Here is a 20,369-nt window from a genome sequence, read left to right on the forward strand (position 1 = left end):
CATTTGAATACATTATCTGAACAAACTTACACGAACTATTGTCGACGGTAAATACCCCCGGCAAATAACTTAATTTTACTTAGCGGAGTAAAGATCACACACGCATAGTTTGTGACTAGTGACGTAGTTTAGTTCAACCTTTAATATACCTCTAACAAACGTCTAAGCACATTACCTACTAACAAAGTCGCTTTCTCTGTCCCTGTATCCCTATGTATGCTTAAATCTTTAAAACTACGCAACGGATTTTGATGCGGTTTTTTTTAATAGATAGAGTGATTCTCGGAGAAGGTTTTAGTGTATAATTTATTAGATCATAGACAAAGCGGGCGAAGCCTGGACGGAAAGCTAGTGAATGTATAAGCAGAAAATTTTACAACAAAATAATTTCCCGGTGAAAAGGTAACGAATCTCCTTTATTGTATTTTAAAAATGAAATCGAAAAGACATCGCTCCCGTTCATTTATAATTTCCGATAGATTTCTTTGGCGTCGTTCCGCTCTTCCATTTCAATTTTATTCAACGACTTCGCGCCAAAAATTCTTAACCGCCAATTTAGTTTTAAAGGCGATGAATTTAACTGAATAATTTATTATATGATAGTAACTATTCTCTAATCTGTGATAGTGCGCTATTTTAGTTACTTTTATGTTAAACTAGAGGTCCGCCCCGGCTTCGCCCGTGATACATATTTCGCAATAAAAGGTAGCCTATGTCCTTTCTCGGGTATCAAAATATCTCCATACCAAATTTCATGCAAATTGGTTCAGTAGTTTAGGCGTGATTGAGTAACAGACAGACAGAGTTACTTTCGCATTATTTTATAATATTATAGTATGGATTAAAAGTGACATTATAATACGATATTTGATTAATTGGAAACATTGAAAGTTTCTTTATTTGAGCAAGCTTTTTTTTGTGATTCTGATGCTAGGCATAATTATTTACTGCATATTATAGTTGATTTAAATGTTTCTACCTATTTTTAAGTTATGCCTTTTTGTTTTGTTATCGATTTAATATAGATTAATGGAGCGTTTATAACCCTTTCAACATTTTTTCTGCCAGTTAAACTATGTCAGTCTTACATCAAGGTCATGTTTAGCACATCTGCCCCCCTAGACAAGTGGCTTTCTATTAGCGTAAAGGTCAATAGAATAGATTATGAATGTATGAGATTGACGTTTGATTACGACGACGACGACGATTGATTACGTCAATCTCATACATTCATAATCTATTCTATTGAACTTTACGCTAATAGAAAGCCACTTGTCTAGGGGGGCTGAACCACTCTGAATCGTAATGGTCCTTTGAGGTCATGCAGCATGCTTCGTATAACTTTCTATAGTTATTTTCTTCCACCAACGTGTAGTGCCATTTTATTTATCTTTGACCAAGTCGTGCCGTTTGCTACTTTTAAATACAAATGGTCATAATTTCATGTGTCCTTGCTAATCCGGCAGGCGATTTGTTTGCCTGTCTAGACTATGAGCATGTCTGCTTATCAAATTAAATTCTGTTAGATAACAGTCGTGTTTTTATGAGCCGATTTAATCCTTTGTGGTCATGCTAAGAACAACCTTATCGATTTTAATGGTCCTATTTCTTCCTTTACTTGCAGAAGATATTACTACCTTTCGACGAAGTTGTTAAGCTGCTAGTTTTAAATACAAATGGTCATAATGTCATGTGTCCTGGCAAATCCGGCAGGCAATTTGTTTGCAGATAGATGGCCAGACTGTCAGCATGTTTGCATTGCCTGAACGTGATTTATGAGCGCTTGTTGATTGCAATGTATCCTTTGTTTTTACGGTAACTATGTTGTTCACTTTGGTTCTGTTAGGGTTTATGGTCTATTAGATGAATGTATCAATGATCTTGATTTATTAGTTTGTGATGTGATTAACGTCGTTTACTGTATAGTTGAAGCAAGGAACGAGCAGTTTATATTTACAGATAATTTCACGTGAAGTGATCTGTTTTAAGGTTTTTTCAGAATAATTATAATAAAAAGTTGATAACATTATTGATAATTATATTGATATACACGAGATCTAAACGAGATGATATATAGCCTATAGCCTTCCTCGATAAAGGAAGACCGAAAGACTTCTAACACCGAAAGAATTTTTCAAATCGAACCAGTAGTTCCCGAGATTAGCGCGTTCAAACAACAAACAAACTCTTCACCTTTATAATCTATAATATAAAAATGAATCGCAAAATGTGTTGGTAAGCGCATAACTCGAGAACGGCTGAACCGATTTCGATAATTCTTTTTTTATTATATTCCTTGAAGTACGAGGATGGTTCTTATGTAGAGAAAACGTAAATATGTACCACGGGCGAAGCCGGGGCGGATCGCTAGTATTGGTATAGATTTGCCTGACCATATTTCGAATAAGCGATAAAATAGAGTAAATCTTCCTTTCATAGCAGCGTAACTAATATAAAATCTATTACCGATACATGTCAAGTGCTACCAATAACAGTGACCGTATTACATAAATTAATTAACTTGTATCATGAATAATTACGTCTTAACTCCCTCACACCTCAGATAATATCCGAATTATATGAGCATTGTGTTTCCAACAATACCTATTATGCTATCAACGGTGATCTAAATTGAAATTTCTATTATATTGGAATATACACTACCGGTTGACCGTTATAATGATGTGGGTTGGACAAGTAGCAAGCAATATAATGAAAAAATACACTTTTTTATTTTGACATGAGTATTTTTGGATTACGAAAAATCGGCATTTTATAGAATTGGTATATTAACTGATCTAATGCATGATGTAAACGCTTTATAAGAGTTGAAATAATAAAAAAAAAATAATTTTAGTAAGTTGCATTGAGAGCATAATTAGAATTATTTAAAAGAATATAACCGGTCCGGACTGGTGACCGGTCGTACTGGAAATCCTTGAGGGAGGCCTTTGTTAAGCAGTGGACGTCCCACGGCTGAAACGAACGAACGAACGAACCAAAAGAATTTATTTATTTATTTATTATTTATTACACTTTATTGTAATACAATCACTTAAAAATAGGAAACAATAAAAATAAAATATGGTACAAGAAAGATGTAGTACAATCGGCGGCCTTATCACTAAGCAGTGATCTCTGCCAGGCAACCAAGCGGTAAAAAAGCGAAATATTTAGTAAATAAAATTTTGGAAATAAAATTAGAATTTATAAAATATAATTAAAGAATATAGGTACAATGGGATAGCCTACTCGTAACTGTGTAGTATGATAGATTATTAAAATACAAATGATCTAGGTGGTATATTTTCCAAATAGATATTCCGAACTACATTTATTTACCATTAATCTGAAATATTCCGAACTTTGATTTCCAACAGTTACAACTTGAAGAATAACAGTACTTACCATTCAAAGTCAACGTGACTTCACCTTATAAAAGATTAAAATATTTAAATAGCTTTCAACAATCCATTACAAACTGCACTCGCTATTTCTTCCTTCAACTCCAGAAAGGTTAACTTTGGAACAATGCTTTAAAACTATAGCGAAGTTGACGTCACCGATAAGGCTAACGGCGCATTAACATCAAACGAACATAGAGCTAGAGCTAGAGCATTCTTTCGTGATCTTTTAGTGTAACGAAAACTCGTATTCAGCGTTGTTCAGTATTAGAACATTGCATAGAATCTTTTCGAACGCACTTAGAACAACGGAAGAATGTTCTACGCCTGTTTACACTTAAGCCGGTTATTCACGTGCAGGGGCAATATTTGAACAATCTCGGTTGTTTTCTAAATTGCCCCTGCTCGCCTATACACATCACAATTAAGGAGCCAATTAAGGGTGCAATTCCAATATTGCCCCTGCGGCAGATACGTGAGTAGCCGGCATAAGATAATTTGACATAGTGGGGTTAGAGCTTTCGCTCGTTTAATGTGAATGCACCGTTAGAGAGCATTAATTCGACGCCAAAATAAACGGCCATTTCTTACAACGATTTGTCTCCGTCTGTCCGTGTGGCTGAAGAATGTCCACTTAAGAAGTTGAGATTTCAAACAAAACTATTTAAATAAAACCCGATTGTGAAGGGTTGATTGATGCAAAGCGTCATTATGGTCATTAATGCTATTGGAATAGGGTTTATATTTCTCTATTATATTAGTAGAACAATTGAGTTGTTTTAATATTGCCTATTTTATTGGAGGAGTAAATAAAATTAATGGTATGCGAGATACTGATTGCATAATGCTATCCATTTTCATCTATACTAATATTATTATAAAGCTGAAGAGTTTGTTTGTTTGTTTGTTTGAACACGCTAATATCAGGAACTTCTGGTCCGATTTGAAAAATTCTCTCGATGTTAGATAGCCCATTTATCGAGGAATGCTATAGGCTATATATCTTCACGCTAAGACCAACAGGAGCGGAGCCACACAGCCAAACCGCGGGGCGCAGCTAGTGTGGTGATATTATTATTAATGACCGGATTGCTTATTGTTTTTCATTACTAATTTAATATCTTAGCTCACTCTGAAATAGCAATTGCTTGAGTATATACCTTACTATGAACTACAGTCTACAATACAACAAAAAAAATTAATCTAAAAACACACTTTTTCTGATCTAATAGCTTACAAATACATATATTTACAATATAAATTGTATGAAGCATAACTTAATAATAAAATTTCTTTTATTTTTATCCTTCATTCATAATAATAGAATATTTGCCTGAAAAATATCATAGAAATCATTAAACAACGAAAAACTCTATCGAAGGGCATTTAACAATAATGATCCCATTTTGTCAAGCCTTTGACATAAAGGAGTACAATTATTATTCGCTATTTTGAATGTCCTTATATTCTGTTTGAAGTTTATCCTGCTCTAACGACTGTAAAACAAAAGAGACGGATGTTTTTAATAAAATTAGGTAACGGAAGACAAATGCAAGATTTGGAATCGGCAGTAAATATGAAAGGTAATTTAAATAAATATTTATCTTAATTAATATAAATAAAACAACATGAAAAATTTGTTTAATAATCGTAAAACTCGAGAACGGCTCCAATTCTGAATTTTTTAAGGCACAAGGTTCTTAAGCTATTCTTAAGCTTAAGAAAAAAATGTTAATAAAATTGGATATTATAGAAGAATATATAAAACGTTTTTCTACCGATATTTATTCAACTCTCTTCTTACTATAAAGATAAAATATATCAATTAATCTATATAATATATAAAACTCAAAGGTGACTGATATAGTGATCTATCAACGCACTGCCCAAACCACTGGACGTATCGGGCTGAAATTTGGCATGCAGGTAGATGTTAGGACGTAGGCATCCGCTAAGAAAGGATTTCCCGAAATTCTTGCGGGAACTGGGAAAAACGGGGATGCACGAACAAAGTCGTGGGCGGAAGCTAGTGTTATTATATAAATAATAGTCTCGTTTACTTTTGCTTGAGAAGTTAACTCCATTTTGCTTTGCTCTTTAACGTGCAGCCGTTGCCAAATTTCTCTTGATCGATTAAGTACTATTTGATTGAGTCGGAGTAAGATTTGATTAATTAATCGCCTTTTGTATGATTTTGCAATTCAATTTAATCATTTTAACTCAGAAAATGTTAACGTTACCATAGATGAAAAATAGAAAAAGTTTAAGAGAAATAAAACCATAATAATTTGCCATAAGCGTAGAACTGCCGGAAACTATTAATTATACGTATAGTAATCAATAATTATTATGAATACAAGCAATAATTTTAATGAGCGTATTACAATCTGCTATATTGTTAAAATTATTAGTATCGAATAAATCAATATGTTGCTAGTATGTTGTCGTAGTTGCATTAATATTGTCTATCTTTAAATGCATTCTTATCAACTTTGAAAAACAATACAAAAAGTTCCAGAACGATCTAGAAGCATCTATTTGAATCCATTACATCCATCCATAGGACCATAGTCCATACATAATCATGTACCAGACGTATTTACTACAGGATCCCTCCAATAAAATGGCCGAAACATAAAGGTCTACAATTCTACAGTATATTGCACACGAAATGAATGAATATTTTGACATACGGGTTTTCGGGAGCCATAAATCTGCTATGGTAGAAATTCGCAGGGTAAGCTTGTCCCTGCCCTGCACTGTATCATTTATTTATAAGACAAGTTCTATGTTCCCCTGCTTGTTAGTAAGTTTACCCGACTGCGACAGGAAGGTTATGTTTTTCGAGTGTATGTATGTATATTTCGTTGGTACGTCCTAGAGCCTAAATAGCTTGTAGTATTTTAGGTACGGTAATTGATCAATCGATTCGTCTAAGTATTGTGTGACATTGGATACATAAATATTTGAAAAAATGGCCTCATAATAAGTAATTAATAGTAAAATTTACAGTAGGATTTTTATTTTTATAATAATACTAGCGGTCCGCCCCGGCTTCGCCCGTGGTACATGTTTACGTTTTCTCTACATAAGAACCATCCTCGTACTTCAAGGAATATAATAAAAAAAGAATTATCGAAATCGGTTCAGCCGTTCTCGAGTTATGCGCTTACCAACACATTTTTCGATTCATTTTTATATATAAGAGAAGAAGTATATCTTTTTATAAGAAACTAGCGGTCCGCCCCGGCTTCGCCCGTGGTACATATTTCGCAATAAAAGGTAACCTATGTTATTTCTCAGGATCTAAAGATTGTCAGTGCCAAATTTCATTAAAATCGGTTGAGAGGTAAAGCGTAACAGACAGTCAGACAGAGTTACTTTCGCATTTATAATATTAAGTAGGGATTACCATTGATATAAGTGACTACGTGACTACGTGAATTAAATACTTAGCCACTTTAACATCTTTCTTCAAATCAGTCAGTCTTACAATATCTTGTTGTTAGAAACAGAGGCGGCTCGTGACAAAATTTTATGGGTGTTCACTTGAAATAAAACACTGAAAATACATGGTGTAAAGCAGTACATTTATCAAAAAAATTACTTATAAAGGAAATACCTACATACGTCTTTCTTTTTGGTGTGCAAAAATATCTATAACTTAAAGCGACAAGACATTCGTAAATATCTGTTGTTGCTTTCATCACAACCACACAACCACGGTTTTTTTTACATATTGTTCAGATTTAAACACACGCGTATATGTTTTCGTTTTTGTCGTACATTTTTGCGTAAGATCGAGTTCAGGCCGTGGCGGTCCCTTAGCTTTACATTCAAGCCGAATTTGTAACGTTTTATCACACTTTTTAATGAACGCCACATTATAATTATTGTTCATTTTAACACTCACAAGTAATACTGATAAGTACAGGCTATTTCAACACATATTTTATAATTTTAATTAGAAAATTGCATGAATCGCGCGCGTGCATTGAAGTTGACTCGAGAGTCGAGTGTTTGTTTATATTATAGACGTAGCAACTGGCAACGTCGCAATCGCTGTCCTGCCGGGCGGTAAAAACGAACCGGCAACGTTTGCGGGTGCGGCGCACCGAATTTTGCTACTTTTCCATAGAAAATCTTTTGTTTCACGCGCAGGGCTCTGGCAAAACCCTCTCTTTCACTCCTATTGGATTTCGTATTAGGAAATGTACTAAATCTTTTTTCATTGGAGCGCAATCGTGAGCGCACCGCTTCGCGCGTTACATAATACAGTAGGTATTATACAGGTGTATGGGATGATGGAATGATGGATATATTCATTGGTATTAACAGTAGTTTTAAAGATTACGATTGATTTTAAATAGTAATAATTAATGTTAATAATTAAATTAAGGAGTATGATTTTATTATAATTATTTATGGGAGTTCACTGCACCAGCGCTCCTTAGGGCGAGCCGCCTCTGGTTAGAAATATTCTTCCTCTTATAAACTGGAATCTCTTAGCAGAGCAATTTACCTTTTTACCAGACATTAATAATATTTTAAAACATTCTCAAAAACGTATTTTCTCAATTCTAAAATGCATTTCTTATTTTCCATTTAACGGTAATATTTATTATCATTTTAAATATTAAATGCGAGTAAATTATGCACTCAGATATGAAATGAAAATTTTAATCATATCGTATTTTATTTACGCATTTACTTTAACTTATTAAATAAAATAATATAAATAATAATAGTTAAAAAAAACTAAAAAACACGCTTTTTATAGAAAACCGAACTAAAAAATAGAATTTTTTTATCAAATTAGTGTATTGTCATCGGTCCTCAATAAATCTAAAAAGTTTGAACAAAATCTGGCCGTTTAAAGTGGGTCAAAATCGCGCCCAAAGAAGTCGGTTACAAACATACAAACATACAGGTGAAGCTAATATAAAGCGTGTAATAATAAAGCGTGTAATAACAGATTTCCGATTCAGCTTAACGAGCTGCTGTATATATTATTACTAGTTTTCTGCCCGCGGCTTCGCCCGCTCTATCTAAAACCTAATACACTATATACTAAAACATTCTTCTATCTATTAAAAAAACCGCATCAAAATCCGTTGCGTAGTTTTAAATATTTAAGTATTGGACATACGGACAGAGAAAGCGACTTTGTTTTATACTATGTAGTGATATGTTAATTGAAGTAATCCTAATAATTAATCTCACAAGGCTTCTAGGAAGGAAACTATAACAATATTTAATACGCTATAATATAATAAACTAGCTTTCCACCCGCAGCTTCGCCCGCGCAGTCAAAGAAAAACCCGCATAGTTCCCGTTCCCGTGGGATTTCCGGGATAAAACCTATCCTATTTTTCCGGGATAAAAAGTAGCTTATGTCCTTTCCCGGGTATCAAAATATCTCTATACCAAATTTCATGCAAATTGGTTCAGTAGTTAAGGCGTGATTGAGTAACAGACAGACAGACAGTTACTTTCGCATTTATAATATTAGTATGGATTTGCCTTAGTGAATAGATTGTATGTTCCCTTTTAGTTTGTACAATGTACATGATAAACATGAATGCTTATATCAAAATATGATTCATTATTACAGATTTTATTTTGAACAACATAACAAAAATCTCTGCCATGTTTTATTTACCTGATTATCCTTTTAATTTTAATTCTGATTCTTGTTCAAATTGACTACTACATTTGCTCAATAATTTGTTGACACTCCAACCAAAAAACAATTTTTTGCACACCGTACTTTGACGTCAAAAATAAAAGCCGCGCTGAACGTATTCTACAGGGGACCCCAAAAACACGATTCATTAGATAAAAATCTCCACAAAGCGGGACGCGTACAACAAACGTCACTTATTTCTTTTGTTGCAGACCTTACTCAGCGCAACATAAACCCCCTTTTTATTGAAATAGGGTCCTTTTATGCTGACGTTACAGTAAAGATTTATTGAATACACACGATGTGATGATTTTTAAAGCTTGTATCTGTATCGATTTTATTTGTGTTTAGTGTTTTTCTTTTGAAAATGAGATAATGTTTATTGTAGCAATATCATCCGATACCACCAAGTTCTGTGTTATTTTCCTGCCTTTCTTTATAACTTGAATGGGAAGAAATAAAGAATACAAAGTATACATGACATAGAACCTTTTTAACCTAGAGCTTTTTTCACTACTAAGATTTAGTAGATTTTACTGTCCGTCTGTTTGTCGCGACTAAATTATCTGCAACGACTCGACTGATTCTTATGTAACTTTAACTACCGATAGTTTATTTTATTACGACATTTATATTTAACTCTGACAAATCACTGCTTTCAGTTAGTAATTAATAATAATTCGATACAATCGTACGTAAATCTATATATATATATATATGAAACCCGTTTCTCGTTGTCACGGCATCACGTGTGAACGGCTGAACCGATTTCGATAATTCTTTTTTTAATAATATTCCTTGAAGTACGAGGATGGTTTTTATGTAGAGAAAACGTAAATATGTACCACGGGCGAAGCCGGGGCGGACTGCTAGTATTAAATAAATGTATATAAGTAAAAATATAATACGTTAAAACCTGCTAAGTTCAATTAACTGTTTTTAAAAATAGATAGTATTGTATTTAACGACAAAAGTCAATTTGTGCGGGCGGTCGTCTCGCTTCGCCGGTCCCATCGTCGGCAGTTCATTCATTCCGTATATACAATGGTACATACATACATAGTCCTTTGAAATATTGTATGCTGGTTTCGACCTATGTCGTTACTGGATAAATGTTGTTTTTCGTATTTTTGCTTTCTGTAAAAATAGTTTTTGGTTTCAAAGAACTATTGAGTGTTATTTTAACAGTAATTATTTTAAAAGTAGGCATAGACTGCTTTTTCTTTGAATCCAAGAAATAAAATACTGTTTTGAAGTGAAACTTCTTTAGGCGCGTTGAGAGTAAAATCTCAAGGTCGCGTCATGGCAATACCGTCACGTCATGGAGTAAGCTGACGATTTTGGTATCTTTGAATCCTGCCAAAGGACGTACTTCTGACACGTGTACTCGGCACACTCGCTCTTTTTCGAAGCTTTAACTATGTTCTACGAAATAGTTTGATATTTTTGTTAATTACCTATACTATAATAATGTTATAAATAGTTTTAACAAAAATATTGCTATTTATTTAATTTTTGAGTATAATAATGGCCTTTTACTTTTATTAATTCTAAAACTACATCTCTAAAGATGATTGAATTTTATTACTCAGATTGAACCCGTAACCCATGCGGTTATTAACCATTGTACCATAAGAACATATTACGATATTATGTACGGTCAGCAAAACAGTGTGAACCCGCTCATGCGTCGCAATCCTATCCTAGAGCAATTTTCTCATAAACTAGAAGAGCTATAAGGAACTTTATCTTATATTATTTATATCACAATTTTAAAAGTATACATTTTGTATACGCATTGAATTTTAGAGTAATAGTCGAACATTATTGTTAACATAAAGAAAATTTAATAAAGAAAGAAATAAAAACACGTTTTATATACAGATATGATAAATACATAAAACCAATTTTTAAATTTGTATAAATGTAGTTATAAGCTTGTGTCCTATTGGTACCATTCTACTAACACAATATACTATAGAGCCGAACTTACATTAACATTTTTAGTAGGTATATCATTGTGTTTGATTTTACGCGAGTCGAGTATTAGAGTGCGTTTCACGAAAGAGTTCCTCTGCCGTTATGTTGGCTTACCTGACTGTCAAAAACGAAAATATTTTTTTTTAATCAAAAATGACAGAGAAAATATTCTCCTTTCTAGGCAGCCTACCCCGTAAGATACGGGATAAGGCTAGGAAGAAAGGAGAATATTTTCTCTGTCATTTTTGATTAAAAAAAAATATTTTCGTTTTTGACAGTCAGGTATGCCAACATAACGGCAGGGGAACTCTTTCGTGAAACGCACTCTACCTATTATTATGACCATTTAGAAATTAAAGATTCTAAAAAAAAAACATTTTCTTTTATGAATCTAGGAAACATTGCAAATTTCGATTTGGATAATATATCCTCTACATTATGTTGTTACCAATTATAATAATTACCTTCAAAGAAATATCGTCACTATAATTTAAAAAACGCAAGAAAGACACGTATTTTTTTTTTTACGCTTCAATAGGGAAGCGCTTGACCACGATCTCGCCTGATGGTAAGCTAAGATGTGGCCTAAGATGGAGCGCGCTTCCCTAGAATGTACCTGTGCACTCTCCTCTTGAATATTATTAACAGCATAATAGTATTAACAGCAGTAGGAACACAAAAATCAATAACTGTCACAATTGCTTTAATTGCTCCATAAAAAAACACAAATCCCTTACTTTCCTCAATAATGAAATCCTCCTTTTATCCCAGACGTCACAATAATACGAGTTTTCGAATAATAATAGGAAAAACCTCAGATATCCATCATCTTTTGTGAGCGGGTGACATATTATTTGGATTGCAATTCTCCCATGCTTTTGGAAAAATCCATTGTTCGATTTCGGGGTTCACAAATACCGTGACGAATTATCTTGTTCTTTAGAAAGCTTAAATTTTTACATTTCTTTAAAATTTTTAAACCGGCTCTTTTTCTAAGAACTGCTTTCCGAACCGGTGGTAAATGGTAAAACTATGTAATGACGATTCAAAAGTGCTTCTAAAAGAAATATGTTTGAATAAATAAATGTTTTAGTTTGAGTTTGAAATATGTATACTTTCTTGTCCTAAAAGGTATTGGAATTTGACACGAAATATTTTAGCCTACACGTAGCTTCCTTTTAAATATTGTTATATTAAATTGTATTTGGTGTGTATAAAACACTTTTTTCTAAGATAGAGTTTCACTTAGATTACCTAATATAAGCCAAAAATGTAGCCTCAAGCCTGTATTACTAAGTAATAATGTTAAAGTTATGTACTTTAAGCGTTAATAGTGAAATAATTATTAAACAACGATTTAAAAACTTAGTCCCGCTTTTTCATTTTAATTTATACAAACATACAAAAATATCTCTCTTTATATAGAGTATATATCTATAGAGTAAATGTATACCTCCAGTTTAATTTAAATTTCGATGAGTGTGTTCTAAATTGAGTACGCAAACTAAATCTTAATATATATAAATCTCGTGTCACAATGTTTGTCCTCAATGGACTCCTAAACCACTTAACCGATTATAATAAAATTTGCACACCATGTGCAGTTCGATCCAACTTGAGAGATAGGATAGTTCAAACATGTAGGTACCACGGGCGAAGCCGGGGCGGACCACTAGTAAATTAATAAAAATATTGCAATAAACATGATTTCTGAAAAACCTTGATTACCAAACATCAGCAAAATAAATGCTATCAAGCTCCATTTTGTGGAAAAATCAGTTTTTTTCCAATAAATGTTTGACTTATTTTATTAGCTTCATTTATCGGGAACTCGTTTATGACGGGTTTATTACAGGTTTTAATTTATAACCTATTGGTTGTGTGAAATTCACTTTTTTGGCCATTTTTACATGGGCTATAATGGTCATTTTCTGAAAAATATTTTTCATAATACCTAATTCAATAAACAATATTTTTATTGCCTAATATTAGGACAATTATTTAGGAAATATTATTTTTGAAAGAACAGTGTATTTGAGATTTTAGAACAATACCACAGAATTCTTAATAGTAGGTAACGCTAACAATACTTAATGTTGATATTTATTTTTCTAATATAAAATGGTAGAAATATACCATTACCATTGCCAGAAATAAGACAATTAAGAAAAAATTCAATGACAATAAATAACCATAATATTCTATCTCATGAAGAATCTACATTGATATTTCAGATTCCAATTCTTCTTATTTCTCTTAATCCTACAAAATTGAAAAGACGTTCAATTTAATATAATATAACAAAATGACTGTAACATCGTCCAATAACTAAAGTAAACAGAATCCAAATTTAAATCCATTTAACGTTGAATTCCGAGATCGCAAACAAGTGAAGATAAAACTTTTTTATTAATTACTGGTCTTCCGCCAGTGTACTGATTCCAATTGAAATTCGCTCGAAGAAAGAATGGCTCGGAAGTTTTTGTTACAGGGACGGATTCTGTAGAAAAGAAACTTTGTTTTAATTGTAAGAGAATAGTGTTAAAAATTAGACTTAAAACATAACATCTCTCATGACAAATGTCATGAGTTCAAAATTATACTTAGCTTAAATCTGGGGATAATTTTGCAGTAACAGCCAACTAATTTTATTTAATAAAGCAAATAAATGGAATTTTAATCAAAATATTAAATGGAAATTTTATAATTTTACATAAAAATATTTGAAAAAATTAATCGTAGAGCTGAATTCGAACACGCACCTTTCTCTTTGCCGTAGCGATCAAATCAAACAATTAGTCATAATAAAAAAACATACCTTCCTATACTTTGCGATTTAAATACCTACCTTTTTCTTCTCAATACCTCCCTGTCCCGTCCCTTTGTCTTATTTTTCATATCTTCTTCATTCAAAGTTGACTTAGCATAGACATTGAATATATGTAGATCATTTAATTAATTACTTAAAAGTCGAGAAAACTCTCAAATGATTAAAAATATATCTTTTATTTTCTTTCCTTTGTCTCTAGTGGCTTTGTAGCATTTATGACGTCAAATATTATTTTAAATCGTGATTCCCTTTTTTCATTTTTAGATTATCAGGTGGAGGAAAAGATGGAATCGACAAATTTGTAATAAAACAGGTAATATTTATTTCAAAAATTCCTGATAAGAGTGTGAAAGTTATTCGTGTGTGAAGGATTATCTATTCTTATAATATAAATCAAAAGAGTATGTTTGAACGCGCTCATCTCAGTAACTAATGGACCAGTTTCAATTATTTCACTGTACGTGATGCCTGAGATCTATGTCTGTAGCAAGACAAGTAATTTTAAATTAACAATCAATTAAAATAATACTTTAATCGGTTCAACTATTTCAGAGCTATGATGACAGGAACACATGCTCGAAAAATCATTTTATACTCAAGATATTTATGTACTACTAGCGGTCCGCCCCGGCTTCGCCCGTGGCACATATTTACGTTTTCTCTACATAAGAACCATCCTCGTACTTCAATATAATAAAAAAAGAATTATCGAAATCGGTTCAGCCGTTCTCAAGTTATGCGCTTACCAACACATTTTGGGATTCATTTTTATATTATAGATTTTCGGCTCTAGACTATGTGTTATGTTGATTAATATGTGTTATTTCGTTTTAATATAATAATATCTACATAGAATTTCAACAAGATACAACACACCTAATAAATATACATCTATCTTAATAAACTTTCACACTAAAAGTATTAATTTTATTTAAAGTTATTTTACTTTGAAACAATGAAAGTGCTACGCGTGTAGAAAACACTAGAACAATTAGTGGTATTCCATTAAAGTAACATATTGTTTATTAATCTTAATTACCTTAAATTAGTGTTGGCACGTGTAAACAATTTATTTGTAAACTAGTTATGGCTTGCGGCTCTCCTTGACTTCACGTTATTGCGAAGTAGAAATATTTTCTTTACTATTTTACATATCTAATAAAGTATTTTTTAACAACAAGTGTAGGCTATGTCCTCTAAGTGTACAAAATTCATCGATATGGGTTCAATAGTTTAGATTAATAAATGTGTGCTAAACTAATACACATCTTGAAAAATGTGTTCTACCGTTTCGGAGATTAGACGGAAAACATATAATGGTTTTAATTTTCATCATAGATAAGAACTTAATACTGCTCTTTCAAACTCTTGAGAAGCTTAGCAGTTACAAACATAACGCACAAACATACAAAATATAAAAGTAAAATTTATCTTTTACCTTCGTATTTATGAAGATAATAATAAAACCACAAGTCCACAGGACTGCAACAACGTAAAAAACGAGCTAAAAATACCCCTAACTTTTAAATTATTAACCCTCAAAAACCCACACACAAATAATAAAAACTCAAGTCCGCGATTATTATTTTTAATCATTTTCAATTCCCTAAAACAATTTTAATTAGGAAAGTGCTAGAACCTACGTAGAAGTTGTTATAATTACAGAGAAGATTGCGACATTATTAAAACTTTTGCTAGGAGTTTTATAATTAGAAAAAACTGATCCCTCCGTAAAAGTTGCAATGATTTATTTCATTCCCGATTTATCGCGGGAATAAATGCATCGTAAGATAATGCCAATTATTAAGTAGGTATTTGTTTATCATTTTGTTTTTATATTTACCTAATAAATTATATATTAAAACCTTCCTCTTATTTCACTCTATCTATTAAAAAAACCGCATCAAAAACTGTTGCGTAGTTTTAAAGATTTAAGCAACAAAATAGACATAGGGACAGAGAAAGCGACTTTGTTTCTATGTAGTGATGTACCTACAGATACTGAAACTGTACATAATTTTAAATACTTATAGTTAAATATTTTCGACATCTATCCTACTAATATTATAAGTGCGAAAGTTTGTGACGATGCAATGGATGGATTTTTGTTACTTTTTCCCGCAAATACTACTGAACCGATTACAATGAAATTTGGTATGCAGGTGAACACCCAGAATAAAAGATAGGCTACTTTTTATCCCGGAAATTCCACAGGAACGGTTACTATACGAGTTTTGTTTTTAAACGCGGGCGAAGCCGCGGGCTGAAATAGTTAAATATTGAATCTCGTGTCAAGGTGTATGTTAACAAACTCCATTGAAACGGCTTGACCGATTTTTATTAAGTTTTTCGTATATATTCGCTAAGTCTAAGAATAGGTCATAAACTATTTTTTATAACCCCTAAATGGCAAGGGTGTCATAACAGAACAACGTTTGCTGAGTCAGATAGTAATATAATAAAAGCCTCTATAGGGTTATAAGAGCAATCGTCCGCCATTTTGAATTTAGAGTGACGATATGTGGCCTATTAACAGATGTAAAATAGTTGTAATAACTACTATTTTGTCTAATTATGATAAATGTTCTAGAAATTTCGCAGAGCAGGTATTAATTATAGTAAACATCTGTCCAGTATCACCTAGTAAAGTGTTTGATTATTTATTTTATTTTATTTAACTCTTTAATAGTTGTACAGAACAGTTGTACAGAAGCCTTAGAACTACTTACACATAGAAAGAGGCGGCCTTATCACTTAATAGTGATCTCTTCCGGGCAACCACGGTAAAAGGTAAACAAGCAAAATGATCACTAATTGGCGGGACGAGAACAGAAAAAGAATAATTAATAGCAAGAAAACAAAAAATAATAATACATACTAAGAATACATATATATCTACCTTAAATAATACAAGTCCATATACAATATCACATATACTATACATATACATATATATAAAATAAACGGATATACATACCAATTACATATTATATAATATACATAAATAAATATATACTTAGAAGGAAACAGACTGATATTTAATAAGATAAAATTATTATACGAATACCATCTATATCTAATACATTTATAATTTATATATTTTTTTATTAATTTTATAATAATACATTATACAATCGGATACAAATCACATGAACCAATGTTCAGCCATTCTTGAGTTATAAGTGGTACAACTAACACGACATTCCTTAAAGATAGAGATAAATAGATACTCTCTCAATTATAAATCCTAATAATAATAAAATAATACTAATATTATAAATGCGAAAGTAACTCTGTCTGTCTGTCTGTTACTCAATCACGCCTAAACTACTGAACCAATTTGCATGAAATTTGTTATGGAGATATTTTGATACCCGAGAAAGGACATAGGCTACCTTTTATTGCGAAATATGTACCACGGGCGAGGCCGGGGCGGACCACTAGTATGTCATAATTGTAAATATGTACACACTTTACCTACTTTTAAAACATAAATTTAAAAAGAGCGTGGTGTCAGAAGTGAAACATTTTTGACAAGCTTCAAAGATATCAAAATCGTCGCCTTACTCTATAACGTGACGGTATTGCCATGACGCGATCATTAAATATTACTGTCAACGCGCCGAAAGATTCACTTCAAAAAACCCTCACTTCAAGCACTACGAAAAATTACAAAAAATATGAATTCCCAAACAGCTCACTCGTTCCAGCTTCAACCAGATCACAAACAAGCATATTCTGCTTAAGTAATTACTGTTCTTAATATCTAAAAGCCAATGGTCATTCAGTATTCAAAATAAATTATTTAACATTTGCAGAGGCGGTCTATTTTTGCATAACGGCGGCTTTGTTTCCAATTTATAAGTGCTCTTGTAGACGATGAGGGTTTTTCGTGTCTCTGTTATTAAACAGGCCTGTAAATCTGTAAATCTACGCTAATTTTATCAGTAGGATTGTCTGTTTGTATAGTTTGATACGTCATTAGCGGTTGTCTTTATGGATGTGGAGAAAATGTTAACTCAATTTTTAGGGTTCCGTAACTAAAGGGTAAAATAGGACCCTATTATTAAGACTTCGTTGTCTGTCTGTTTCCAGGCTATATCTAGAAAGCTGAAATTTTCACTAATGATGTATTTCCGTTGCCGCTATAATAACAAATACTAAAAATTAAAAGAAAAAAATATTAATAGTACGGAACCATTCATGCGCGAGTCCGACTCGCACTTGGCCGGTTTTTTATAGATAGAGAAGATAGACTCTGTCAGGAGTATATAACTTAACAGGAGTAAAGGATAACAAATTTTTTAATACAGTTGTTTTGCTGAAAATTTATTTTGCCTTTTCAAAGCAAGCCCTTTAGGACGAAAATACTAGTTACGCTAGAAATCTATACTAATATTATAAAGCTGAAGAGTTTGTTTGTTTGTTTGTTTGTTGGTTTGTTTGAACGCGCTAATCTCGGGGACTACTGGTCCGATTTGAAAAATTCTTTCGGTCTTAGATAGCTCATTTATCGAGGAAGGCTAGAGACTATCATCACGCTACGACCAACAGGAGTGGAGCCACGGGGGTGAAACCGCGCGGAGCAGCTAGTAAATAATATACTTACAATTTTTTACACGAAACTACCTACTACTTTTATTTCTATCTCTATTATTTCTATTTTTTTTTCTATCTTATACGATTTTAAATTATTCACCAATTCTACTTATTATAACAGTTCAACACACGAACCAGGGCATACATCTTGTATATTAATACGAAGATTATCTGCAATCGAGATATTCTGCATCTGAGGAGTATAACGTTGAAACCACTCGAACTAATACCGCTAAATATTATATTAAGGTGATGAATTAATTTTTCTAACATTTACGGCCCTTTTTAAACCTTCGTAATTTTTATATTATTAAAGTTGTCGTGATGAAAATTCTTCACAAGAAAGTTCAATAGTAACACAATACGTCTACCGTTTTAGAAACATGATTCCATGATATTTTCTCGATAGAAAAAAAATACAACATTCTCATTGTTATTTTTTTTTAATCTCTGGCATCTTCAAAATAACAAACGTAAAGTTACGACTTTTTGGATATTAACTATAAAATATACAACCTATACGTCTACCGTGTTAGAATTTTGAAATATGCGATGGTTTTGAAATAAACAAGAAATACTTGAAATTAGCGCGCGACCAGCCAATATAGCGAGAGCCGCCCTGTACCTTCCTACCCCGATCGCTGCACGAGTCATTCCCGCTACGGCCGTCACACGGGGAACTTGTGTCGCTCGCGCAATCGTAAAAAAGGGTGACAACACGATAAGACAAAATGAGACAAATGGGGACAATAAAGAAAATAAGAAGAAGAAACATAAAGGTTGGAGGAAAAAGAATGCTTACAACTGGAACAAATTAATGAAGTAAGTTGGTTTTATTTTAAATTTGATGATAATTGTATTATAGACGATGTTTGATATGTACCCCTGTTTTAAGTACATAACGAATGTGTAAGATTTTTTCATTTATAGCATAGATAATCTTTTCAGAAATCCGGAATCCAGAAGGAAAATAAACCCACTGGTTGTTCACAATGTGAACCCACTCCTTCGTAAGTACCTTTATTCAGTCAAAAATGTATGTTATCAACGCTCTACAGGTTTTATCGCATGATTCCATTTTTAACAAAAAGCAACAAAGTGCAAAGAAATAAAAAATCATGGTGAACTTAGTGGAAGTATGGCGGACGTAATATGGAACAGGAGCTCATTGGAGTAGTATTATATTTAAAAAAATACGGAAAAATTTCAAGAATTAAGTACATTTCTTATTAGGTGGTAGATAAGTATGTTGTATAAAGAATTTGATGTTGATATTTATTTCATTTATACTTACTACACCTGTGCGGGAAATTGCTTAGTACTAAAACAGGTTTATATTCATATTTACATAGTAATGTGAGTTTTCATTTCGAAAAATTTTGTGTAAGTATATTAAATTGAGTTCCTGGGTGATCAGGAAACACAATTGGGCCCGGAAGATGGCGCTGCAGTCACTCCTCCTAATCACATGAACCGATTTGGATGAATATTTGTGTGCACATTTCATTGTTGTGGGATGAATGGTTGATTCGTTTTCACATTAGCTAATATTATGTATTTTTGTTGTTAGAAAGTAAACTTAATTTAATGTTTATAATACATTATTATTGGTATAAATAAGCCAGTGTTCGCCGCACATTGCTGTACCTGCCTACCTACCCTACCAGGGCCTAACTTTGTTCTGGCTATTTTATTTTGATTATTTGTAATGAATAATTAGAATTATTATAATAGAGTGCAAAAAATAAATACATGCGTCAATATATTTTGTGTTTTTTTTTAAACAATTTTTTTATTTAAAAAAATATCATTCCGACCGCGGCTTTGCCCGCGTGGAATTAGGTTATATCGTGAATCCTGTTTTATCCCA

General features: G+C 32.4%; 1 protein-coding gene across 1 annotated transcript in view; it reads right to left on the reverse strand.

Moving 5' to 3' along the window:
* The window catches only part of Octalpha2R (alpha2-adrenergic-like octopamine receptor), a 359,405-nt gene that overhangs the window by 316,579 nt on the left and 22,457 nt on the right, over window positions 1-20,369 (reverse strand). The gene's annotated exons all lie outside the window — the stretch shown is intronic.

Source organism: Colias eurytheme, chromosome 23, assembly GCF_061535395.1.
Source record: "Colias eurytheme isolate Ceu_HAF_F1 chromosome 23, ilColEury1 Martin Lab GWU primary, whole genome shotgun sequence".
NCBI classification, from domain to species: Eukaryota; Metazoa; Arthropoda; class Insecta; order Lepidoptera; family Pieridae; genus Colias; species Colias eurytheme.